Here is a 27,362-nt window from a genome sequence, read left to right on the forward strand (position 1 = left end):
ACAAAAATTGTGTCACTGTCCAACAACTTATAGAGGTGAGTGTATTCATAAATGTGACGTATTTAAAGCTGGGTGACCTTTTACAGTGGTCCCCCCCCCCCTTTTTTGGGCGTGTGACATGTCATTTTTAAGCGCCTCCAGCAAAAAAAAAAAAAAAAGCAAAAAAAAAAAAAAAAGCAAAAGAAAAAAAAAAAGTGTCGTCATTATGCTGCGACACTCACTTTCTCCAGTCGGTGAGAAGAGGCAACAGACGATTAATCCTCGAGTTAATTGAGTTGGTTTTGAATTATTCACACATGACTCGCTGTTTGGTCCAAATTGGTTTATTTTCCCTGTTATTGGAGTCGGAGGACATCATGCGTCGCTTGGTAAAGGAACAAATTTAAGGGTCGACGAACACACTCACATGAGCGGTAGCGGTGCTGTAGGAGCTAAGCTAACAGTGCACGAAAAAGAAAAGCTGCTTGGATTGACTTCTTGGAGGCTCGTGAGCTCCTGCTGTTTATCTGTTAGCTTGTGTTCGACGGTTTGGTGCAAACACTGCCGCTGATGGACGCCCCAGAACGGAGAAGAACAGCTACATGTCGTCGGAGCTTCTAGCGTTAGCTTCAGCCAGCTCCGGAGGATAACGTTACCTGTGGGGTTTTACTCCCCCCCCACCTTTCTTTTGGATACACGACCTGAAGGAGCAACCGTAAAGTCCTGTCGTCGTTACTCATCTCCACGTTTCTGAGGTAAAATAAAGTGTAAAATTATTAAGAGAATGTCGAGAAGTGGCCTAAGAAGATACTAGCGTGCAACTCTTTACTTAGCACAGTTAGCTTTGCTAGCATCTGGCACTTAGTTTCTTCCTCAAACGTTAACCGCGCGAGTTAGTGTTAATAATGTTATTTCATTCAACTGCAAGTGGTAAAAAGATAAAATGAAAGGCATCAGAGGGCTGATGCACAGCCTGCGTTCTCTACTCACCACAGTATAAATGTACAAATAAATACACATTTTTCTGTAGTGGTGTTTTTGACTGTGTAACTTCATTATGAAGTCAATCATACAATATTTTGTTGATCCATATGCTTTAGATCATGCATCTATCTATGCTTCTTGGTTGTTGATATACAAAAAGGTGTTTTCTGACTATGGTTCCTTGACCTTTGACCAAACTACTCAAATCTGATCATCTCTAGATATCAATCCAAGTAATATTCCTACCAAGTTTGAAAAAAAAAAAGTTTTTTTTTGTGCAGTGTTTTTTGTGACGTTGACCAAAGATATTTTTACACATACTATTTCCACTGAGTTTGAAGGAAATTCTTCCAGCTTGTCCACACACACACACACACCAGTGTGTGCTTATTAATCTTGACCAGTGGTCACTTGTGTCTGTTGGACAGTGCAGCAAAAATTTCATAGACACAGTTGTATTTCTCTATTTTGCTTTGCTAGGATAATACCTTAGGATTCTCTAAGATTACTTGAAGCAGACTATGTACAGATCTCTGTCTGATCCAAAAGGGCCGTGGCTACGGGTACAGACACATATCTACAGAGACCATTCTAAAGATACGGAGGGTGTCTTACCGACAAATCAGAATGCTCAAATATGTCCGTACCTGTACCATATGCGGCTAAAGGTCCGGCAAGGCATCAAAACTCATCCGTACATTGTATCTTCAGTGAACCTCGGTCCTTACCTTTACCAGTCCCGCAGAAGATACAGATGTACATACCCGTAGCCACTTCGATCCAAAAAGGAGATCCAACTGCAACCAGCGGTGGTCTTTAGAGGGCTATCACAATGTTGTCTTTATCTGCTCAGAACTTGTAAAGTCTCCTTTCAAAAGATTTTGTGCTGGGAGCACTCACTGCTTCTTTTGGCAGGCTATTACAAGAATCCACCACTTGGAGTGTGAAATGTGATTGTCTTTGTCTGGCCTTGGATCTCACATTTTGTAATTTGTTCTGTTCTCAGGTAACATCTTCATACTCAGCTCATTGCACTGAAACATGTTGGGTCATAATCACCATTCATCATCTTATAAACTTCAGTTAAGTCACCTCTAAAGCCCCCGTTGTTACTTTCATGGTGTATGTATCCTGCATGGTCATGGTTTGAAGCCTTGTCCTTACCTTGGAAAAACGTAGCAGGTTGGGGAGGGTTTCCATGAACTGAAATATTCTGTTATTGTGCCATGGTCTTGGTTTAACCATGGCTGAATTTTCAAGGTGTTTGATCATTTATTTTCTTTTGCAACCTTTGACATCCTTGGTAGTCCCTTGCATGACTTTGGAGGCCGTAATACCAGCTAAAGATGTGACTATTATGGACTTGCATTTTGCAGGGTGATAGTATTTCAGCAACCAGTTCTGTAACACACAAAGGTCATTCTGGCGTAGTTTATGATCTATAATTATTTTTGTGTGAATCTTTGTATCACCTGCACACATGCACACACTCGACGCGATCATGTCTCTCAAATTGTTAATGAACAGCAGAGATGCAGCCCATGTGCTGGAAGTTGGAGAGCAAATGGGATTTTTCTGGTGTATTCATACTTTTGGACTTAGCGTTTGACGTTATTTTAAAAGATATGTTTTTGTAGTCACCAAAGTCATACATTTAGCTGACAACTTATAATCCCAATTCCAATGAAGTTGGGACATTGTGTAAAATGTAAATTAAAAACAGTACAATGATTTGCAAATCATTTTCAACCTATTTTCAGTTTAATACACCACAAAGACAAGATATTTAATGTTCAAACTGATAAACTTTATTGTTTTTGTGCAAATACGAGGGCTGTCCATAAAGTATAGGTCCTTTTTATTTTTTTTCAAAAACTATATGGATTTCATTCATATGTTTTTACGTCAGACATGCTTGAACCCTCGTGCGCATGCGTGAGTTTTTCCATGCCTGTCGGTGACATCATTCTCCTGTGAGCACTCCTTGTGGGAGGAGTCGTCCAGCCTCTCGTCGGAATTCCTTTGTCTGAGAAGTTGCTGAGAGACTGGCGCTTTGTTTGATCAAAATTTTTTCTAAACCTGTGAGACACATCGAAGTGGACACGGTTCAAAAAATTAAGCTGGTTTTCAGTAAAAATTTTAACAGCTAATGAGAGATTTTGAGGTGATACTGTCGCTTTAAGGACTTCCCACGGTGCGAGACGTCGCGCAACGCTCTCAGGTGCCGTCGTCAGCCTGTTTCAAGCTTAAAACCTCCACATTTCAGGCTCTATTGATCCAGGACGTCGTGAGAGAACAGAGAAGTTTCAGAAGCAGTCGGTTTCAGCATTTTATCCGGATATTCCACTGTTAAAGGAGATTTTTTTAATGAAAGACGTGCGGGCGGAGACGCTCCGCCACAGGAAAAACACCACTGTTGGAAGCCTAAAGGACAAGTTGGAACATGTCCAGCTGTTAAACAATTTCTCATATACTCACTCCACTGAAAGCCATCAAAAGCCGCCTGGATTTTTACAAATGGTTATCAACATGGAGGTGTTTTTCCTGTGCCGCCGCACCGCGTCGGCTGCGTCCCGACGGCGGACCCGTCCGCACGTCTTTCATTAAAAAAATCTCCTTTAACAGTGGAATATCCGGATAAAATGCTGAAACCGACTTCTTCTGAAACTTCTCTGTTCTCTCACGACGTCCTGGATCAATAGAGCCTGAAATGTGGAGGTTTTCAGCTTGAAACAGGCTGACGACGGCGCCTGAGAGCGTTGCGCGACGTCTCGCACCGTGGGAAGTCCTTAAAGCGACAGTATCACCTCAAAATCTCTCATCAGCTGTTAAATTTTTTACCGAAAACCAGCTTAATTTTTCGAACCATGTCCACTTCGATGTGTCTCACAGGTTTAGAAAAAATTTTGATCAAACAAAGCGCCAGTCTCTCAGCAACTTCTCAGACAAAGGAATTCCGACGAGGGGCTGGACGACTCCTCCCACAAGGAGTGCTCACAGACGAATGACGTCACCGACAGGCGTGGAAAAACTCACGCATGCGCATGAGGGTTCAAGCATGTCTGACGTAAAAACATATGAATGAAATCCATATAGTTTTTGAAAAAAATAAAAAGGACCTATACTTTATGGACAGACCTCGTATTTGCTAATTTTGAAATGGATGCCTGCAACAGGTTTCAAAAAAGCTGGAACAGTGGTATGTTTACCACTGTGTTACATCACCTTTCCTTCTAACAACACTCAATAAGCGTTTGGGTACTGAGAACACTAATTGTTGAAGCTTTGTAGTTGGAATTCTTTCCCATTCTTGCTTGATGTACGACTTCAGTTGATCAACAGTCCGGGGTCTCCGTTGTCATATTTTGCACCTTATAATGCGCGCACACATTTTCAGTGGGCGACAGGTACTGGACTGCAGGCCAGTCTAGTACCCGTACTCTTTTACTACAAAACCACGCTGTTGTAACACGTGCAGAATGTGGCTTGGCATTGTCTTGCTGAAATAAGCAGGTACATCCCTGAAAAAGACGTTGCTTGGATGGCAGCATGTTTTGCTCCGAAACCTGGATGTACCTTTTAGCATTGATGGTGCCATCATCACAGATGTGTAAGTTGCCCATGCCATGGGCACTAATACACCCCCATACCATCACAGATGCTGGCTTTTGAACTTTGCACTGGTAACAATCTGGATGTTGTTTTTCCTCTTTTGTCCGGAGGACAGGACATCCATGATTTCCAAGAACAGTTTGAAATGTGGACTCATCAGACCACAGCACACTTTTCCACTTTGTGTCTGTCCATTTCAAATGAGCTCGGGGCCAGAGAAGGCGGCAGCGTTTCTGGATTTTGTTGGTGTATGGCTTTTGCGTTGCATGGTAGAGTTTTAATTTACACTTGTAGATGTAGCGATGAACTGTTAACTGACAATGGTTTTCTGAAGTGTTCCTGAGCCCAGGCAGTAAGGTCCTTTACACAGTGATACTGGTTTTTAATGCAGTGCCACCTGAGGGATCGAAGGTCATGGGCATTCAATGTTGGTTTTCTGCCTTGCCGCTTATGTGTAGATAGTTCTCCAGATTCTCTGAATCTTCTCATTATATTATGGACTGTAGATGATGGAATCCCTAAATTCCTTGCAGTTGAATGTTGAGAAACATTGTTCTTAAACTATTGGACTATTTTTTTTTTCACGCAGTTGTTCACAAAGTGGTAATTCTCTCCCCATCTTTGCTTGTGAACAGCTGAACCTTTTGGGGATGCTCCTTTTATATCCAATCATGGCATTCACTTGTTTCCAATTAGTTGTTCTTTGAACATTCATCAACTTTCCCAGTGTTTTGTTGCCCCGTCCCAACTTTTTTGAAACGTGTTGCAGGCATCCATTCAAAATGAGCAAATATTTGCACAAAAACAATAAAGTTTATCAGTTTGAATATGAAATATCTTGTCTTTGTGATGCATTCAATAGGTGGGTTGAAGATGATTTGCAAATCATTGTATTCTGTTTTTATTTGCATTTTACACAACGTCCCAACTTCATTGTAATTGGGGTTGTAACATACAGTAAGTAGAGTGGGAAGTGGGTAGGACTTCAAAATTTGTGTTTTTGGTCACACTGTGGTGTGTCTGGGGAAATGGAAGTGCCAGAAATTATGTTGGATCATCAATGTTTGTTTATTTGTCAGTAATTACAAGTCATATCTTCATGGCAATATTGAACAGTGATATTGCACATCGGTTTTTCTCACATTGTGTAGGCCTGATTTAGAGATGCGGAAAATGTGTAGGCTTTGTACTAAAACGCTTCTGAAAAACACCGTTGAAGCTGCACAAGGGAGTCTGTCATCATCCCTGTCCCTATTGTGAACTGATGCACTGGGTGTTAGTAAAACCCCATTAAAAAAACCAAACAAACAAGCATTAGTTTATTGTCCCCGAACGCATTGCCGAGATTGGCCCGCATCAATTTTTCTTTTTATTTTTGTTGAATTTCATTGACGGCAATACAGCTGATGCAAGAACCCACATATCCACTAGGTGGCGAGTATGCTTTGGCTGAAGATGGCCGTAGTTTACCTAGCTGGGCCCTGAACTTGCAGTTTGTTTTCATTGACACCACACTCAGTTGCTGCATCTCATTCACACACAGTATGCATGCTTATCATGTTACTAGCGTGCAGTACACTGACTGTATTCAACATGGAAGCAAGATTTATTTAAAAAATAGCAGATATTTTCAGTTCCTCACTTGATATGTGGGTGCTGTATGTGTCAGTTTTCAGGTTTGAAATGACATTGTATGTCCCTGTTTCTAAGAAAAAACTCCGTCCTCCCTAATCACTGTTTTCTGATGTCAAGGATGATTAAACAGTTTCTTATGGGGCCTAACTTTGTTTCCTTTTAGATTATATTAATTAGGCCAAAATGATAGATTAATTTATATATTAAAAAAAGACAAAGCAGAAAGTTACTCTTTAAGGCTACAATGTATATGACTTACAGGTGTTTATTTGCAGAAATGGAATATAGCATTCATAACCATCTGTTCATCAGTGTACCTCCAACAGTGATTCATTGCGTTTTCATATGCTTACAATGAGCCTTTCGTAGCTGTATTTTGAGTGGGCCCCCTTGTAGAGGCTGCGATGTTGCAGTGGCATGTTGATACAGTAGCCCAAAATGGACACACTTACCCTGTCTTTCACCATTTGTAGTGTCTAGTAGACATATCAGTGGTGCTCCCCTCTTGCCAAGTTTGAGAACCTTTTTTTGTGTGAAATCGTGTATTGCTTATTACAAGATAAGACAAGGAAACATGAATCCTCCTCACCAAAAAAACAAAATTGTGACGGGTGACAACATAATGCGATCTGCAAACCCACCACTAGGTGACACTGAATTGAAAATACTGTAGCTTTAAAGTGGTGATATTGTGCAAAATTGACATTTATGTTCCTTTTTACATTTAAGTCAGTGATAAGCCCACAAGAACAGTTTCTGCAAAGCCATCAAAAGGAGTGGAACTGTTTGAAATTTGCTTACCTTCAGTTTTGGCAGTGATCTTAAAACGCTGAATGTGAACTTTTGAAAAATCAAATCTTACATCAGATGTCCAGTGTTAATAAAAAAAACCTTTGCACTACCAAATTTAAAAGATGAGTTAATCAAATGAACAACATATGGCAGGGTACACTTGGTTTATTTTTTCACTATAGAATGATTACTGAATCTCTCGCCTGCATAAATTTAAAATTTTGAATTTCCTATTTAAATGTGTTAGTGAGCCAAATGTATGTTTCGTATGGTTGTTTGTTTTTATGTGTTCCTGTTGTTGTTTTATTGTTATTATTATTTTTTTGTAAATTTAATAAACATATTCTAAAAAATAACTCAGCCACATGGGGTGTGCAGCCAGTACATTCTGAGTGCCAGTCCCAAGCCCGGATAAATGAGGAGAGTTGCGTCAGGAAGGGCATCCGGCGTAAAACAAGCCAACCCAACTATGCAGACTAAGAATCTAATTTCCATACCGGATCGGTCGCGGCCCGGGTTAACAACGTCCGCCACCAGTGCTGTTGCCCAACAGGGTGCCGGTGGAAATTGGGCTACTGCTGGGCGAAGACGATGAAGAAGAGGAGGAGAACGTTTCCACAAACAGCGGGAGAAGAAGAAAACTAGAAGGGTGGAAATGAGAGTAGGGACTTTGAATGTTGGTAGTATGACTGGTAAAGGGAGAGAGCTGGCTGATATGATGGAGAGGAGAAAGGTGGACATATTGTGTGTGCAAGAGACCAAGTGGAAGGGAAGTAAGAGCAGGAGCATCGGCAGTAGGTACAAGTTGTACCATGGTGAGGACAGGAAGAGAAATAGTGTTGGGGTCATTTTAAAGGAAGAGTATGTTAAAAGTGTATTGGAGGTTAAGCAAGTATCTGACAGGGTGATGAGTGTGAAGTTGGAAATTGAAGGAGTGATGTTGAATATCATCAGTGCACATGCCCCACAGGTAGGTTGTGAGGTGAAGGAAAAAGATTTCTGGAGTGTTGTTAGATGAGGTGGTGGAGAGTGTGCCCAAGCATGAAAGAGGGATGATAGGAGCAGACTTCAATGGGCATGTTGGTGAAGGGAACAGAGGTGATGAGGAAGTAAAGGGTAGATATGGTATCAAGGATAGGAATGGGGAAGGACAGATGGTAGTTGATTTTGCAAAAAGGATGGAAATGGCTGTGGTGAATACCTACTTTAATACTAGAAGCACTCAGAGAGTGCAAACCTCCGCCAAGGCCATGGGGTCAGTGACGCCATAACATCCACACGCCGTGGAATCGTTGAACCTAAAAAAGTCTAACGATGTTTGCTCAGTAGTAAAAAAGTTTCATCTGCTGTGACTGGATAGCATGTATCCTTAGCGCTTGGCATCACAGTTTATTGCAGCTTGCATCTTTCCCAGAAGCTACTGTCATCTGAGCACTGATATTGATATTGCATGTTCTTATAGACAAAAACAAATAAGAGACAAAATTCAATTTATTATTCAACTAAACTGCAAATATATGAATTTTTTAACATTTATGAAACACTTCTCTAAACAAGGCCATAGGGTCACTGACCCTAAAGAGATTCCCTCCTTGACACAGTGATCTATTTCTTTTTGTCTCTTTCTCTAAAATTGTATATAATAATCATTAGATTATTACTATATAAACAAAAATAAATGTAAGAAATATTACAATTTGAAAACAAATGCACGCGAACGTGATGACAGCTGCAACTGCTTAATGCTAACTTTTAACATTGAAAATGCCATAGACCTGCTAACGCGTTAGCATCGGGATCCGGATCGTGATCCAGATCACCACTAAAATTTCATTTCCACCCACTCCACAAAATTTCATCAAAATCCGTTCAAAACTTTTTGAGTTATACTGCTGACAGACAAACAAACAAACATGACCGAAAACATAACCTCCTTGGCGGAGGTAAAAAGGGAGGAGCACAGGGTAACATATAAGAGTGGAGGAAGGTGCACACAGGTGGACTACATTCTTTATAGGAGATGCAAGGTAAAAGAAATCACAGACTGTAAGGTGGTGGCAGGAGAGAGTGTCGTTAGACAGCATAGGATGGTTGTTTGTAGGATGAATTTAGAGGTAAAGAAGAAGAGGAGAGTGAGAGCTCAACAAAGGATCAGATGGTGGAAGCTGAAGGAGGAAGACTGTTGTGTGAAATTTAGCAAGCAGGTTAGAGAAGCACTAGTTGGAGGGGAAGCAATTTTGGACAACTGGAAAAGTACTGCAGATGTGGTGAGGGAGACAGCTAGGGCAGTACTGGGTATGACATCTGGACAGTGGAAGGAAGACAAGGAGACTTGGTGGTGGAATGAAGAGGTCCAGGAAAGCATAAGGAGAAAGAGGTTGGTGAAAAAGTTTTGGGATAGTCGGAGAGATGAAGAAAGTAGACGGGAGTAAAAGGAGATGCGGCGTAAGGCGAAAAGAGAAGTGGCAAAAGCAAAGGAAAAGGTATATTCCGAGCTGTACAACAAGTTGAATAGTAAGGAAGGAGAAAAGGACTTGTACCGATTGGCCAGACAAAGGGACAGAGCTGGAAAAGATGTGCAGCAGGTTAGGGTGGTAAAAGATGCACATGGTAATGTGCTGACAAGTGAGGAGTGTGTGCTGAGAAGGTGGAGGGAATATTTTGAAGAGCTGATGAATAAAGAAAATGAGCGAGAGAAAAGGCTGGATCAGAATCAGAAGAAGTTTATTGCCATTGCCAGTGAACAGGATTCACAGACTAGGAATTTGCTTCGGTACAATGGTGCAACATTAAGAAGAGATAAAATATAACATATGTGTCAAAATAAGATAAAATCTAAGATTAAAAAAAAGAAATATGAAAGGCTGTGTGCAATCCGTGGTGGCCAAGCACGCGCGTAGCTCCTCTACAGATTCATTGCTCCACGCTTTAGACGTCTTCACAACAGGTTTAGAGAGTTTAAGTCTCTGTCTGTACGTGGGGATCAAGTGGACCATCACGTGATCTGAGAGTCCCAAAGCTGCACGGGCCACTGCGCGGTAGGCGCTGCTCACTGTTGTGTAACAATGATCTAACATGCTCCCTTCTCTGGTCGGGCATTTAACAAACTGTTTGTGTTTTGGTAATTCCTGACTGAGATTCCCTTTGTTAAAATCACAGAGAATTATAACAAGAGATTCCGGAAAGTCTCTCTCCACGCTCATAATCTGATCTGCGAGCGTGCGCTCGGCCTCGCGCACGTCCGCGCTCGGTGGAATATACACAGAGCAAAGTATGAAAGAGTTAAACTCACGTGGAGAGTAGAACGGTCAGTAGTTTATGAGGAGATATTCCAGAGTGGGACAGCAGTGTTGGGAGATCACAGGCACATCGGAGCACCAGGTGTTGTTGATATAGAAGCAGAGTCCTCCCCCTCTAGTTTTTCCACCAGAGAGTGCTCGGTCTCTGTCTGCGCGGAGGAGTCGCAATCCCTCTAGTTGGAGCGCGCAGTCCGGTGTCTGTGCATTTAACCACGTCTCCGTGAAGCACATTACACAAGATGAGGAGAAATCTCTATTCTTCTTCATCAGCAGTGCCAGCTCATCCATCTTGTTGTGGAGTGAGCGGACGTTGGAGAGAAATATCCCAGGTAGGGGCGTGCGCGTGCCCCTTCGTCTGAGGTGCACGAGAGCTCCAGCGCGTTTCCCACTGCGCCGTCATCTCACTTTTTTGGCCAAAAAGTGAACCAGTTCAGCTGCAGGCACCAAAAAAACTGGCGTAATGTCCGTGGGTGTTGATGATTTGATGTTTAGAAGATCCTCGCGGGTGTAGGGACACGATGACACACGATTCACGCACAAAAACAGACAAAACAGGGAGCACCAGAATACCAGGGTGCCTTCACGTGGCGCCATCTTGGAAGGGTCCAAGGGATGATGTGGTGAGAGTAAATCAGTAATCATTCCAGTGGAGGCCACAAAATGTCTAGGAGAGATGGCAGTAGAGTTTCTAACCAGATTGTTTAATAAAGTGAGGATGCCTGAGGAGTGGAGACGAAGTGTGCTGGTTCCTATTTTCAAGAACAAGGGTGATGTGCAGAGCTGCAGTAACTACAGAGGCATAAAGCTGATCAGCCACAGCATGAAGTTATGGGAAAGAGTAGTAGAAGCTAGGCTTAGAAAACAGGCGAAGATCTGTGGGCAGCAATATGGCTTCATGCCGAGAAAGAGCACTACAGATGCAATGTTTGCTCTGAGAATACTGTTGGAAAAGTACAGAGAAGGACAGAAAGATTTACATTGTGTGTTTGTGGACTTAGAAAAAGCATATGATAGGGTGCCAAGAGAAGAGCTGTGGTATTGTATGAGGAAGTCTGGAGTGGCAGAGAAGTATGTTAGGGTAGTGCAGGACATGTACAAGAATAGTGTGACAGCGGTGAGATGTGCAGTCGGAATGACAGACTCATTCAAGGTGGAGGTGGGATTACACCAAGAATCAGCTCTGAGTCCTTTCTTGTTTGCAGTGGTGATTGACAGGTTGACGGATGAGATCAGACAGGAGTCCCCATGGACTATGATGTTTGCAGATGACATTGTGATCTGTAGTGAGAGTAGAGAGCAAGTTGAGTCTAGTCTGGAGAAGTGGAGATATGCTTTGGAGAGAAGGGGAATGAAAGTCAGTAGAAGCAAGACTGAGTACATGTGTGTGAATGAGAGGGAGCCCAGTGGAATAGTGCAGTTACAAGGAGTAGAAGTGGTGAAAGTAGATGAGTTTAAATATTTGGGGTCAACTGTTCAAAGTAATGGAGAGTGTGGTAGAGAGGTGAAGAAGAGAGTGCAGGCAGGGTGGAGTGGGTGGAGAAAGGTGGCAGGAGTGATTTGTGACCGAAGAATATCAGCAAGAGTGAAGGGGAAAGTTTACAAGACAGTAATGAGACCAGCTATGTTGTATGGCTTCGGGACGGTGGCACTAACAAAAAGACAGGAGGCAGAGCTGGAGGTAGCAGAGCTGAAGATATTGAGATTGTCTTTGGGAGTGACAAGAATGGACAAGATTAGGAATGAACATATTAGAGGGACAGCTCAGGTGGGACGGTTTGGAGACAAAGTCAGAGAGGCGAGATTGAGATGGTTTGGACACGTGCAGAGGAGGGACCCAGGGTATATAGGGAGAAGGATGCTGAGGATGGATCCACCAGGCATGAGGAGAAGAGGGAGACCAAATAGGAGGTTCATGGATGTGCTGAGAGAGGACATGCAGGTGGTTGGTGTGACAGAGGAAGATACAGAGGACAGGGTGAGATGGAAACGATTGATCTGCTGTGGCGACCCCTAACGGGAACAGCCGAAAGACAAAGAAGAAGAAGATTCTAAAAAAAACAAAAAAAAAACAAAACAAAAAAAAGCTCATGAAAATTGAAGTGAGTTGCAGCCACAATGCGTCCACCTGGCAGCAAACACGGGCTTATCCTGTATCGGCTTCATCCATCCTCTTGTGTAATTTTCCAGCAGTGACTGCACAGTCTCTGGGGATTTCAGCTTCGGCCATTTCCATCTTGCCTTTGCACAGTTGCATGTCTTCACTGCCACCCACAACCTGTTTGCTCTGAATTGCCCGCCAGTTCACCTCATGTGCAAGATGAAAATCACTTGAAAGGAGGTCTCTCCCAGGAGAGGTCCTGTTGGCATAGAAACGGTTGTCTTTTGTATTTAGAGGCTTCTCTTCCACATTTGCTCAGAGGTCTCCCATCATCACTTTGTCCCTTTTTGGGCCCCTCAGAATAAACATTTTCATTTTGATTAAAGTTAGATTTGTGTTTCTTGTGATTTTTAATCCATTATTGTCTTTTGAGCTGTGTACAAGAAAGGCAGTTAAGACCATGTAATTTTATTTACATAGTTTTGCAGTGATTTGACCTGCCTGTTTCTTGTTTATGGCTGATGCTAAATCATGCTTTTGCATCTTAAAACTAAGTACTGTAGTGTTTTATTTTCTGTTGTACTCTATTACAGTACAAGAAATTATCAGGTGACTCAAAATCCACCTGCCAGAATTGTAACCAGAACTATGGAATTTAATCCCATAGCCTCTGCACAGCTCAGTGATTGTGAGAGAAAATTTAAAGGAGTTGTTGGTGACATCAAATCCTGAATGGTTGTGTCCTCTCTTATCTTGTAACGTACTGAGCATTATGTGCCTCGCATGTACTACAGTTTTGGGCTGCAGGTATGCTGACAGGGTCTAGTGCTTTTGTTTATCCTGTATTTTTTTTTCTACTAAAATGTGTGGACATTAGTCAGATTCTATTGACTCTTTCAAATCATTTCTAATTGGTTATTTGGCTGTGTTTTATTTGGATTTAATGATTCTGCAATGACGATTGTCAAATTTTTCATATTTAAGATTTGGCTATGTATGCTTTTTTGCTCCCATGTCTGTACATATAACTTTTTTCTGTTTTAATGTAATAATTTAAATACGTTAATGATGATGATGATTGTTATGAGTACCTGGTTAGTTGGTTGTGTCATGTCTGTGAACCTTTGCTTGGCTGATCACAGCCAATCAGGGGAGTGAGCTTGGTGGCTTGGTGGGGCTTCTGTCTGTGTTTTAGAGAGACCACAGGCCAGTTATAATGTGTGCCTGACCTACTGAATCAGCAGCGGTAAAAATTTTGCAGTTTACGGAGCAGAAACACTAGTGAGATACGTAGCCACTGTGGCGCAAAAGACGTGAACCCGATGAGACACTTTTCAATTTAATACAACAATGGCACAAGACGCGTGCCCTTCCCAATCTATGTTGATGTGATATATTCATTGCAAGTGCCATGTTACATGGCAATACAATTATGCCATTATTTTAGTCGTTGCAGGATTACAATAAAATTATTTTAATGTAAATCCAGTTGTAAATTTATATTGTGAAATAGGAAAAGATGAAAAATTGTGTTGTGGAAATAGAGGGGTATCAGAGGTGCCTGCTGTTTGGTACAGCCACTTGTCTTGGATTTATTATTACTGTAATTACCCACAATTAATGTCCATTTTCTTTGTATCGTGCAGCCCAAAAGGATTAATACACTAATCCTTTTGCAACTAAACCAAATCCTAAAATATTCTGATAGAATTAGTGCATTTTATCATATTGCCCTCTTTTTGTTTGTTTTCCTTTTGATCATGTTCACATCAAAATTTCAACTTTTGCCTTCCCGGTAAATCTTTTTGACTGTATCATGAAAAACAGTTAATCGGTTAATTTGATTTACAGAGCAGCTAGCAGACACAGCCAGAAACATTGCCTCCTCAGCCGAGGTAATTATGTAAATGGTTTATGTGGCCCACATTCTCCTCCTTGTAGATGCTGAATTATTTACAGTTTATGAAAACTAAAGTGTCTTCTAGCTGTTATTGCATGATCTTTGGTCACATTTGGCTCAAAAATGTATCTTGAAATTTAACACTGTTTTCAAATGGAGATCTATAAATGCATTCAAAATACATTAAACATGTGTTGAATGCGAAACACATTTGAAAGTTGCACTACTATTTAATTTTTTTTTTTTTTACTTTAATGTGCAAATTTTAACTTTTGCACTCATTAAGTCGATGTTAATATCAGTAACGTTCTTCGATACAAAATAATAGTGCCAAGTCACAACAAAACTGCCTCAAGGTGCTTCTCACGAGTAAGGTCTTACCAATCTCCCTGGGGAAGAAACCTCAAGCAGACCAGACCCAGAGGGGTGACCCACTGCTTAGGCCATTCTATTAGTTATAAGGTTTTTACAGATTATACCAAAGTTTCTTTACAAACAGAAGAGCAACAAAGAACAAGTTCAGCGGCATTGCATGGACAAACTCAAAGCATGCGTCTTCCTTGGCTCATGAATGGCCAATCATTGCCGAAAAAAAGGTTATCTTACTGACTGTTTTAGTTGCTCAACACTTAGCAGACAAAATAAGGAAATGTAGACTGTGTTGTGTGAAGAGATTTGTAAAACTTTTCAATACTAAAGTTACAGTCAAGCAATCCACAGGAGGAATGATACACATTTGAGTTATTTTACAGATCTTCCTGAAATTTTTCTCGTGTTTAACACAACCCAGGGATGAGAATTTTCCAAGGATCCACAGATTTCAGTGTTTTTCTGGGCCATTTCTGAGATCAGTGTAAATCCATTGACAAAAATTTTGGGGGGTTGGTGCAGCGCAGATCATCCGTGCGAGTTAAATCTTTCCTCATATGCTTGAGAACCATAATAGCACTGCCAAAACTTCAAGCTAAAATGCACGTCATTGGTTGCTTTTTCTACAACAGCGAACTTTCAGCCAATCAAAATCTCTGTGAATCTGAAGTCACTGAAAGTACCTGGATGTGGACATTTTGAATTGTGGCAAGTTTTAGCTGTCGAGCTAAGACTTTAACATGGCCAAAATTACAGAGAGAGAGGGCGAAGACTGCATTAAAGACATCAATAGTGTAAAAAATAGGTTCAAGTGGACATGTTTGGACTGGGAGGTGGACAGGACAAAGGCAAGACTTGGTGAATTCGTCCACAAGGTTGAGCTTCCCGATAAAGCTATCTGCACATTGTTTGGATTTCATCAACAAAACATTGGAAGAACACTGCAAGATGAAGAAACGTCACCTAAGTTAATATTGAATGGACTAATCTGCCTGGTTAATTACAGAGAGAGAGGGTGAAGACCACATTAAAGACATCGATTGTGTAAAAAATGGGTTCAGGTGGACAGGTTTGGACCGGGAGGTGGACTGGACAAAGGCAAGACTTGTTGAATTTGTCCACAAGGTTGAGTTTCCTGGTAAAGCTATCTGCACGTTGTTTGGATTTAATCAACGAAACACTGGTAGAACACTGCAAGATGAGGAAACATCACCAAAGTTGATATTGAATGGACTAATCTGCCCGGTTAATTACAGGGAGAGGGCGAAGACCACATTAAAGACATCGATGGTGTAAAAAATAGGTTCAGGTGGACATGTTTGGACCGGGAGGTGGACTGGACAAAGGCAAGACTTGTTGAATTCGTCCACAAGGTTGAGTTTCCTGGTAAAGCTATCTGCATGTTGTTTGGATTTAATCAACAAAACACTGGAAGAACACTGCAAGATGAGAAACATCACCAAAGTTGATATTGAATGGACTAATCTGCCCGGTTCCAGAAGAGCACTGAAGAGGCACAGTCAGCCCCAAAGCGGCCCACAGCACTTGTAAGGGGGAGTGCTAAGCTCCTGACACCGGTCAACAACAGAATATCCATTGCTCAGGTGCATGTCCAGTAATTCTGTTCATGCAATTAAAATGTTTACATTCACTGAAATTTTTAAGTGTGGCACAATGATTTATACTGTGCATGTACTGAAGTGAAATTCAGTGCTGCAAACCCAGCGTTTGTATTAGTACATATGCTACAGCACTAGGAAGGTTTCACTGAAAGAAGATCTACATGGACAGATTCTTTTATTACAGTAAGACTTCCACATACCCCAACATACAAAAAAATATAAAATGGAAATTCATGAAATTAGGCCTCTCTAGTGGCCCTGAAATGCCTTTAAAATGCTCTAAACCTGTGGGCCCCCACCAGGGTGCTGCCCCACGACCCCACTGGGGGTCTACGGTGGACCCCAGCCGCCTGCTGTTTTTCTGAGTTTTATTTCTTTGCCCATTCTCATCCCTGACAAACTCAGATTCGGAGACACTTTCAATATGACCTTAACACAAAACTGTAGGCAGTTATAAGCTGCAGTATTATGTAGTTGAAATGAACAAATAAATAAATAATACATCTGTCTCACAGCTCCGGTCTGCAAACTGCTTCCTTCTTCTGTGCCAGTCTGTAGGACAGTAGCCTTCAGTGTTGATAGGCTGAGCTTGTCATGTCTGATAAATCAGGTAGTGGTCTGGGCGAGACATTGCTAAACACCAGAGGGCAGTGATTAGAGATGACAGTTTTCCATTTATTCCCTTTAATGTGACTTCTGTTTAAAGTGGTAACAGCGTTAGTTTTGATGCACGTGCCATAAAATCAGAGTTTGAGAGGAGGTTAAAGCAGCTGCGCATGCACTTCGTTTAGACGTGAATGCAAGCTGTTAAAAACAGCTCTGCTTCAGTGATCTTCCTGGAGGTGCAGCTTTTCCACGTTGATTTCCTCTAAAGCCACATTGATAAATCTGCTGTGCACCCTGGTGAATAGATCAAAACTCTGATTGAATCTGATAAGAATCAGCTTGATAAAGGTGGTTTTGTTTAGTCATTTAAATTTGATTCCTGAAAATGTGTGTGTGCTTCTTCTGGGAGGTGGAGCGAGCTGTGAGCAGCCAGAGTTTGCTGCTGCTGGGATCAGTACACAGCATGGTGTATTTATAAAAAAAAAAAAAATAATAAAAAATTACACGTACGCACTGCTTCACTTTAAATACACAACAAGTTTCTTTTAGACCGTTAATAGTGCACATAATGTCTCACTGTTTGATAGCACAAACTAGCGGAGCTGATAACGGCGATTTAAAAAACAAAACAAAAAAAAAAAACAGCCAGTCCACTGGCTTTCTCTTCATATGTCTCTTCTGCAGTTCGCACACAGACTGAGATCAATGTACCAGTGCTTCAAATGGTATTTTGCTGTCTCAGATGGTCCTCTTCTTCTTCTTCCTTTTACGTGAAACCCCTGCTATAGAGGAACCTCCCTATGCTGTGGGATTTGCTTTTTGTTCAACCAAAATTAAATCACACCAACAGTAGTTGGTGTGATATATGTGTAGCAGCCTTAATGCGTAAGCCTGCTACCTCCTGGCCAGTATACGATGCCTTTTTTAGCTTCAATAAACAAGGCACAAACAAACATGGGCATGCACGGTTTTACCTTTTTCCTGAAACATGTGCTGTATGGTGTCTGTGTTGCAGTGACATCAAAAGCTGAAAGTCACCAGGTGTATTTTTGCCATGCTGTTTGTGAAACATATTCAGGGTTTCTTACTTCAGAGATATCTGCTTCTCTTGTTTTGTCTTATTTCCCTTTAGCCTTCCACCTTCCCTAGTCCTGAGTGAGTTGGTATCTCGGCATCACTTCAAAGGGAGGTCTGTGGTGCTGAAGATAAGCAGGCTTTCCAGGGTCCCTGCGCCCCTTCAGTATCATATAGGAAACTATTTGCCCTACTTCCTTCTCTTTGCTTAATGTTTGTAACGCTTTCGTGTTTTCCATCTCTATCTCTGTGACTAAGGTTTCCATTGTTGTCCAGAGTCCTTTGGCTTGAATGTAGGCTTACTTGGTTGGCATTGTGTTTTGCAGTGATGCAACTTGTAAGAGTAAATAAATAAAAAGGCTCTTGTTAATAGCAGTTTTATAGCCTATTTCCTGTCACATCTGAGTCATATATGAGCTCAGTCAGGGTGGTCTGGCTGGGATTTTTATAGAATTATTTAGACGGCATAGGTTAGCTCAGTTGCATTTTTTGCGTAACGTCAACATGAGGAAGAGGTTCACCCCCCCCCCCCCCCCCCCACACACACACACATTGCAGCATTAAATGTAAACACAATATATTGTGATGTCACGTCCACCACATAAATTGTAGTTTAAATTAAATAAAACAAATAAGAGTAAAGGCGTGAACTCATTCTTGTGTGATCGCTTTGCTGTGGGCATACAGCGCATGTCAGCTGACCACAGACTGTAGCTGGACTGTGCACTCAAGGTGTTACATTACACACAGAGACATCAGACAGATACAGGACAAAAAATAATAATACATACATTAAATTAAAATCACAGAACAAATCAACAGTTTTTTTTTTTTTTTTTTTGGTGACCTGACAAGGTCCGCTGATAAAGGTGGGTGTGTCCCTCTGCAGCATGCAGCTGTTCAGATATCTGTGCTCCCAAGTCACAGCTGGGGAACACTTGTACTGGCTTGTAGGATATGACATTGCATGATGTCAGCTTGCTGTCCTCGCGTGGAAATAAATTAAAACACAAATTGCTTCAGCTGACTGGCGCGTCAGCAGGAAATCACCCCACGTATCACTGCGGGATTCCCCACATAGTAATAATCACATGTCACATTTGCAGCCGATCACTGAGCGCTGGACACTCCATGCTGGCTGATGTGTTCACAACGTGAGAGCCCGGCTCTTCGTGAGACGGGAGCCAACTCGACTCTTCGTGAGACAGGAGCCAGCCGGCTCTTCATGAGACAAGCGCATCAGGTAATTCATGTAAAACATAAAAGGGAGAACAGTAATCCACGTCATTTCATTACTTTCTGGTGTACATCTAGGCAGAGGCTAAATCCGCTCTTTATAACAGGAATTAAGTATTATGAATTGTGGCGTTTTGTTTTGGTTTTTTTTCCCCCGTTGCTATGTGTGCGACTTTCCACATGCTCACATTGTGTTAGTGTGCGCGAACACGAGCAAGCACGAAACTATGGACACGGAATTGTGCACACCTGTCTCACCGTGCGTCCCTCCAGACAACAGGTGGAATGTTTCGGAGTTCCCCATTTTGTCTTTGGTTTGAGGGTTTTCTTCCAGTTTCAGTGTCTGGTATTCTGTCTATGTGTGAAGGGCCCTAACTGCTTATTTATGGAAGGAAATGTCTCCATTCTTCTTCTGTTTGTGGCATTGCCAACATGTGCAGCTTTCCAGCATTTTGCACCTGTTTCTTGATGAGATTCTTTGAGCGTCAGTGTGCACTGAGTTTCCCTGATCCAAAATGGCAACCACGGCTCTATGGCGGGACACATCTCAGTGTGACTGCGCACTCTAGTACTTATATAGGGCTCTGTGGGGCAAATACACTTGTCCAGGTAGTACAGAAGAAAATCCTTCATTCAGATTTAAAGTCATGAAATATATTTTGGTGTACCAGAACACCCCTTTAAAGGTAGGTTTGAACTGTTTTCTTAACACCAAACGTACTGGATAATCAGTTGACAATCTGTGAGGGCTGAGTTATATTGAATTGCCATGACACCACCAAGTTGCTGATGAGGGTTGTCATGGCCTTCTCTGGAATAGAATACCTCTATTCTGCTTTTGAAGAACATCTTTGTCTGCCTTTGAACTTTAGTGGTAGTTCCACCTGCAATTTTTTTTTCTTTCCGCCAGATGAAAAATTATAGAAGCATGTCTGCTCACAGTGAACCAACACCCCAAGAGCAGTATAGAGGAGGGCACCTGCCTTACAGTTTTTTTTTTTTTTTTTTTTAACTGTCCTTTAGGGCTGCAGCTATCGATTATTTTAGTAATCGAGTATTCTATCGATTTATTCTGTTGATTAATTGAGTAATCGGATACAAAGTACTTTTGCATTTCTAACAATAGTACGGGGCTCTCCCTAAGAATTGGCACAAAAGTGTTGACATTTTGCTGAAATGGCAGTGGGATGTGGCTTTCTGTTTTGTTTTGTTATGTCCAGCTTGTAAAATTTAACCATTTTTAAGTTTTATTTATTTATTTATTTATCTAAATAAAGGTTGGTGGATTGGGTCCCTGCTCGATTTTTTATTTATTTATTTATCCCTCTTTCTCTGCGATTCAGCAGATGCATTTCAGATGGAGGTTGAACATGCAAGCCTCGCAGTATTGTTATTTTGGATGGATGGATGAATGAGATTTATTGTCATTGTCATTACACGAGTGCAACAACGAGATTATGTCCACACTCCAATTAACACAGACAAGATACAGCAATTAATCCACAATTATTACTTGTTTACCGTAATAATGGCACACATCAGAATTAAAGACAACACATATACATTTGACATTGTTTATGTGCACTAAACTTTGAAACAGTCCGTTTTCTGAATTGAAATGTTTAAGTAATCCAAATCTATAAAAAAAATTTTTAACAGCTTACTGTCTTATGTATGGCAGTATACGCCATTCAGTAAAAACAGGTTGTCCAGGGTTCCAGACAAACTATTGTATAAATTTGGCTGACGGTAGAGATTTAGACTCCACCGACCAGTCGCGGTAATGCTTGTTAATGACATCATTGTATCTTCCTCGGTGACTCTGACTGATTGGAAAAGGCTGCAGTCGGTCACAGGCTCCATCTCCACCTCAGTAGATTAAGACTTCTCCTTGTAAGAGTGTAAAATTATAAGCTATTTTAACCCTCTGGAGTCGCCTGACTGAATTTGGTCACATGACTGAATTAAGCAATTGTCCCATTAAATTCACCAGACTCAGTCTCTGTTTCAGTGCATTTGAAAAGTTTACACATCAAACTTTATAAAAGTTTTTACATTATGTTAATAGGCCTACTATAACCTGGATTATGATTACTCATTTCTGCAATGTTTTTATTGTGAATTTTATGGTCAAATTTAGTGTGCGTATTTGCAGAAAGCCGCAGTAAACAGTCTCCAAAGTTGACATAAGTGACATAATTCCAAAGTTGACATAAGTGTGATGTCGTGTTATGATGACTCATTTTTAAGTGACACCTTAATTTTGATGCAGTCATGGGAAAAGCTGCGGCTCCAAGAAGGTTGATGTGCACCTGCAGCCGCGAGTCATAAATGCAGCTTGTCAGTAACAATCTCTGATCCAGTATCAGATTTGTGCTGAAAAACGAGTGTCTCATCAGCTGCACACACGCGCGACTTGGGGCAGTCTCCCATTGCTGTATTCAAAATTAAAGGGAAGTTGTTCCAGTGAGGCCTTTCATTTAAAAAACACACACACACACACACACAGAGCAAGCTTCACAGCACACGTCTCCAAACTCACTCACTCACTCTCAAAAAAAAAAAGAAATCTATCCACATAACACACAAGGGGTAAAATTCTGAACATGCCAGACTCACTGTCGTGTTATGGATTAATTCCAAATGTAAACTCCACGCGAACAAAGGCACGCGCGCAAGATTGCCAGCTGCAGCTCTGCCTCGATTGTGGCACATAAACAGGGATGAGATTTTTCCGCGGATTTGACAGTCCCGGGGGTCGATTTTGTGAAACGTCCAAATAAGTTGAGAAAATTTTAGGGAGGGGAGGGTAAGAATGCAAAAAAAAAAAAAAAAAAATTAATGCCAGGAGTACCTTTAGGTGCTTAAACAGTAGCGTATTCGTAGAGCTGCTCATTTCAGTGTTGTTTCATTTAAATACGGCCGAAATATGCGCGTACTCAGCCTTTAACAGTGTTCGTTCATACTTGCAGCTGCGTGTGTTCGTGTTTTAATGTGTGCACACAGTCGTGTGTGCCATGCTGCCCCAGTTTCAGTGCTATTTTCTGCCTCTGTGGAAGTGCGCTCTGCTGCATGGTGTGGTGCGGCTCAAAAACAGTCATTTAACATTATTATTATTTATTTTTTTATGCAGCGAGTGCGCGTTTATTTTAGAGTCACACCTCTTTTCAGCTTTGATCAGACTGATCGATCAGGGCGTTTGATGAGCGCACCGACGTGCAGCGAGTGCACGTTTATTATAAAGAGTCACAGCACTTTTCAGCTTTGATCAGACTGATCGATCAGGGCGTTTGATAAGCGCACCGACATGTAGCGAGTGCGTGTTTATTTTAAAGAGTCGCAGCTCTGATTAGACACAGAGAGAGAGAGAGAGTGAGGGAGGGAGAGCGTGCACGTGCGAGAGAGCGGTTTTATTTTAAGGAGTCTGATAGAGGAGAGAGAGCGGGTTTATTTTATTTTAAGGAGTCTGATAGAATACGCCACTGTGACAGGCCCTTTTGTTTAATAAAATTGTTGTCTATTCAGAACACTGAGTGGTCTTTGTTTGTTATCGCCAACACAGCAAGTTCGATCAGTCTGTCAGTCAGCCGAACGCGGAAGTAACGCTGTGCTGACAGTGACCAGTATGAAGTAAGTGCACAATGAGCATGTAGTGTAAGGGAGGTAACTGTGCAGTCTTTCAACTTCCAATATTCGGTAGTTTTCCCTCCAACAAATCATAAAAACCGAGACGGTATCGAAGCGCAGTCGAAGCTATTACTTACGCACGTTTTCATTGGTTATTACAAAGCTTATGACCATTCAGCGCCAAGGTTATATATGCGTTTCTCCCGCCCTTTCTTCAGTGTTGCGCACACACACACACACACACACACAGTCAGTGGATTATGTAAACAGACATTTTGACGTTATTGTAGTGTGCTAGAACATTGTAATTATATATACATGTGTGTGTATATTATATACATGTATACTCGTACACGTGATGACAGTGTTATAGGTGGAGATCACATCGACTAAATATAAACCTTATATGGTCTGACAGTTCAATGGACATAGAACATTGGATTATACATGTACATGTATTTGAGGATATACATGTCTGTTTGTTGACAAGTGTGCCATGCTGAAAGTGGAGAATGCTGAAAATCAAGCAAGTCTAGTTATGAAAAAATATTTTGGTCACAAAAATACACATGTACAGTAGATTGTCTTAGTAAGAGTTTACAGTTTGAATTATAGATATGAACACCTGGCATTTATAGTAGTTTTTAATATCATTTTAGTGCAATTTACATGTTTTAAAAGAGCAAAAATGCTTTGGCTTCAGAACCCCTGGCCAGGGCACCGCCCGGGACCCGCCGGGGCCTGCGGCCCCTGGACCCTGGCTTATTTTCCTCTGAAAATCGAATTTGCCAGTCTCATCCCTGCATAAAATAACGTCCATTATTTCCTGGAAATAACATATTCTGACTTTTTCCAGTGTAAGAAATCCATCTCTGTGTGCAGGCAGTCTGTTAAAAACGGTGTCAGATGCCCCACGTCAGCTTCAGTAAACCAGCATCCACACTAACAGTGCGTCACCACACTTTAGGCTCCAAAATCCGACACTCTGAAAAAGTTATGAGTTTCGTTGTCTCCTCTCTGTAAATCCGAGCCATCACTTTTGAGCGGCAGCTCAGAAGCTTTGTTTTCGGATAGAGCAGGTTTGTCAGTTATTGGGAAGTTTCTGTTTTGCTAATAAGGACGTCGCACACTGAAAAATTCAGAGATTTGCAGAGTGAGACGTTTTCCGGAAATGCTAACGCTCAGAGTGAGAGGAATAAAATACATCAGAGATCACTAATTATTAGCACGTGTGCACATCATTCATGGACTACCAGTGGTCTGAGGGCTACTCTTTGACAGAGGGTGATCTAAAGTCATGTCTGTCTCTGCTGTTCATCCAGCCAACCATACATCACATTAGTGATGTTCCTGGAGCTGCGGAGTGTGGCTTTCTAACATTGATTTCCTCAAAAGACACATGGATAAATCTGCTGTGCATCCTGTTGATGCATAGATCAGAACCAGGGCATGTGAGTGGAACGGAGCAAGCTGTAGTGGACTGATTTTGGCCGGAGCATAGAGCACCATATTGGGGGAACCCATAACCCATAACAATGTGACACATTGTGCACAATGAAACTACATATGAATGTCTATGGAGAGTCTCACTCAGTCATCCAGGTCAAGCTATTAAGTTGATTGAGTCAGGTTGACTGGACTTACTCTTTAGTTCTTTGAAGACTTTTTGGTCTTTATCCAGAATTATCTGCAAGGAACTAAACAAGTCCAGTTGACCTAACACAATGTTTTTCAATGGCCTGTGCTGGTGTATCACTATTCTGTCTGTCCCTGTGAGCCCATACAATGCAGAAAAAGGCTTTTTCATTCAGTAATGAGTGGGCCTTTGGCCCATTGAGCAGCTTACCCAGGAACACCACTGTACACGGCCTGATACGATGTGATGCTGCCATGTTACAGATTCATCAGCATAACACAAAAGCATGTTGCAAAAGAACCACATAATAATGGCCTACACACATTACAGTGTGTGGTGGTATGGATTCATTTTTTATTTAAGTTGTGAAATTCCAGATACAGTTTGGCAGAAGACACATTGGAGTCTTAATCCTGTATTTGTTCTGTGTTCTTGTATAAATATTCCTCCCCTGTTTTGCTCCACCATGAAGCTGTGAATGGTGGTACAACAGACAAATGTTGCACTATGATTCTATGAGTCAAACTCTAGATTATCCAATTTATGGAAAAAAGGACAAAACTGGTGGGTCCACAATGAACTTAATGTACCTGCTTATGTATTAAAACCTTCCACGTGAGGCATTTTCATGTAGGCGTTGTCAAGCACATGGTAGCGGGGGACACACACACACAGACACACAAAATCCAAACTGAATGCCCACTGTACAGAAATTTGGAAAAATGATTAATTTAATATTTTGCTTGTTTTGTCTTCCATGGTGTGAGATCTTTAGTTATTGTTACCCTGCTACATTTTTTCATGATAACAATAATTGGGGCGCAGATGACATGACGAGATTGGGTCCTAAACATCCCATTACCCCCGGCTTTTTAAAGTGATTTTTTTTTTCTCCCCATCATGCTGAAAAAGAATCCTGCTGAGAACAGTGAACATGAATGGATCTTCCATAACTTAACTACAATGATTGTCCACTTACTCATTGGCTTTGAAAATGTAGGTGCTATGTGTACAAATGGCTGTAATTCATAGATTGTTAGTGCAAGCGTTTGTTGAACAATTTGAGTTAATGCTTGCACTCTACACTACAAGCACATAGATGGTTCCTATACAAGTCTAAGAACAGAAATCATTTAGTCTCTGCAGCCTCCTGTAATTTATAAGGAAATCTGGTTGTAAATTGGGTTACATGATCTTATTGGTGAGTGCTCACTGCCAACTGTGTTATCTAGTGAGACGTATGTGCGTACATTTTTTTCTTCTTTTAAAATGAGGTATTTCAAATGACTGCCACCCCTTGTAACGTTAAATAAAATTATGGTGGTGCAAAAGAAAATTATTTTATGACTTAAATCTTAAAAAGCCCAGTGGCACTATACTTACTGTATAAATATTCACAGCCTTTACCATGAAGCTCAAAATTGAGGTTAGGTGTCTTCTGTTTCCACTGATGTTTCAACAGCTTAATTGGAGTCCACTTGGGGTAAATTCAGTTGATTGGACATGATTTGGAAAGGCACACAACTGTCTACACATAAGGTCCCACAATTGACTTAGCATGTCGGCACACAAACAAAGCATGAAGTCAAAGGAATTTTCTGTAGATGGGATTGTCTCGAGGCAGAAATCTGGGGAAGGGTACAGAAACATTTCTGCTGCTTTGAAGGTCCCAATGAACACAGTTGCCGCCATCATCCGTAAATGGAAGAAGTTCGGATCCACCATGACTCTTCCTAGAGCTGGCCACCCATCCAAACAGAGCGATCGGGGGAAAATTACCTTAATCAGGGAAGTGACCAAGAACCTGATGGTCACTCTGTCAGCGCTCCAGCATTCATCTGTGGAGAGAGGAGAACCTTCCAGAAGGACAATCGTCTCTGCAGCAAACCACCAATCAGACATCCTGGATGAAAACCTGCTCCAGAGCGCTCTTGACCTCAGATCGGGGCGACAGTTCATCTTTCAGCTGGGCAATGGCCCGAAGCACACAGCCAAGATATCAAAGGAGTGGCTTCAGGACAACTCTGTGAATGTCCTCCTTGAGTGGCCAGAGCCCAGACCTGAATCTGATTGAACATCTCGGGAGAGATCTGAAAATGACTGTCCACCGATGCTCCCCATCCAACCTGATAGAGCTTGAGAGGTGCTGCAAAGAGGAATGGGTAAAACTGCCCAAAGATAGCTTGGTGCACCAAGCTTGCGGCATCATATTCTGAAGACTTGCGGCTGTAATTGCTGCCAAAGGTGCACCAACGAAGTACTGAGCAAAGGGTGTGAATACTTATGTACACGTGATTTCTTAGTTTATTTTTAATAAATTAGCAAAAAAAAAAAACCCACTTCTTTCATGTTGTCATTATGGGGTGTTGTGAGTAGAATTTTCGGGGGGGGTGTTACTCCATTTTTGTTTAACAAAATGTGGAAAAAGTGAAGTGCTTTCTGGATGTACTGTATATACAGTCTATGGTTAACACAGAGGATGAAGTGCTTAAGAGAAGGTGGGGTGAATGAAACTGCATTCCAGTAGTGATTTATAGTGTTGTTGATTCTCTTGGTAATTTTTGGTACTTTGCCGCTGCTTCAGATGACTATAGTAGAGCTAGATTCTTATAATTTAATAAAAGGGGATATTGGTGTAGTTTGTGGTTAAGGTTCAAACGCTTTCCTTTATGCTTTGCAGTCTTTCATACATGGCTTCATCCTGCATAATGTTGTGAAGATTGAAGGTTATTAAATTTGTTTTGGTCCCACTTGTCTCCTTTTCATCCACTTTGGATGAAAAGGAGACAAGTGATGTGAAAATAAACAATCATGATGATGAGGAGTCATAATTGATTTGCTGAAGCAGTTTGCAAAAGTGCCATTGTGCGTTTCAGACCAACAGCAGCCTCAA

The 27,362-nt window shown here is 41.5% G+C and overlaps 1 protein-coding gene across 1 annotated transcript in view; it reads left to right on the forward strand.

Annotated features, from left to right (window-relative positions):
* The first annotated feature begins 215 nt into the window (after positions 1–215).
* The window catches only part of fbxw7 (F-box and WD repeat domain containing 7), a 204,298-nt gene continuing 177,151 nt past the window's right edge, over positions 216–27,362 (forward strand). Inside the window, exon 1 of the mRNA XM_034188291.1 lies at positions 216–734. The gene's annotated coding sequence lies outside the window, so the exon portion shown is untranslated. The remainder of the gene's footprint in view (positions 735–27,362) is intronic.

Source organism: Thalassophryne amazonica, chromosome 15, assembly GCF_902500255.1.
Source record: "Thalassophryne amazonica chromosome 15, fThaAma1.1, whole genome shotgun sequence".
Lineage (NCBI taxonomy): Eukaryota > Metazoa > Chordata > Actinopteri > Batrachoidiformes > Batrachoididae > Thalassophryne > Thalassophryne amazonica.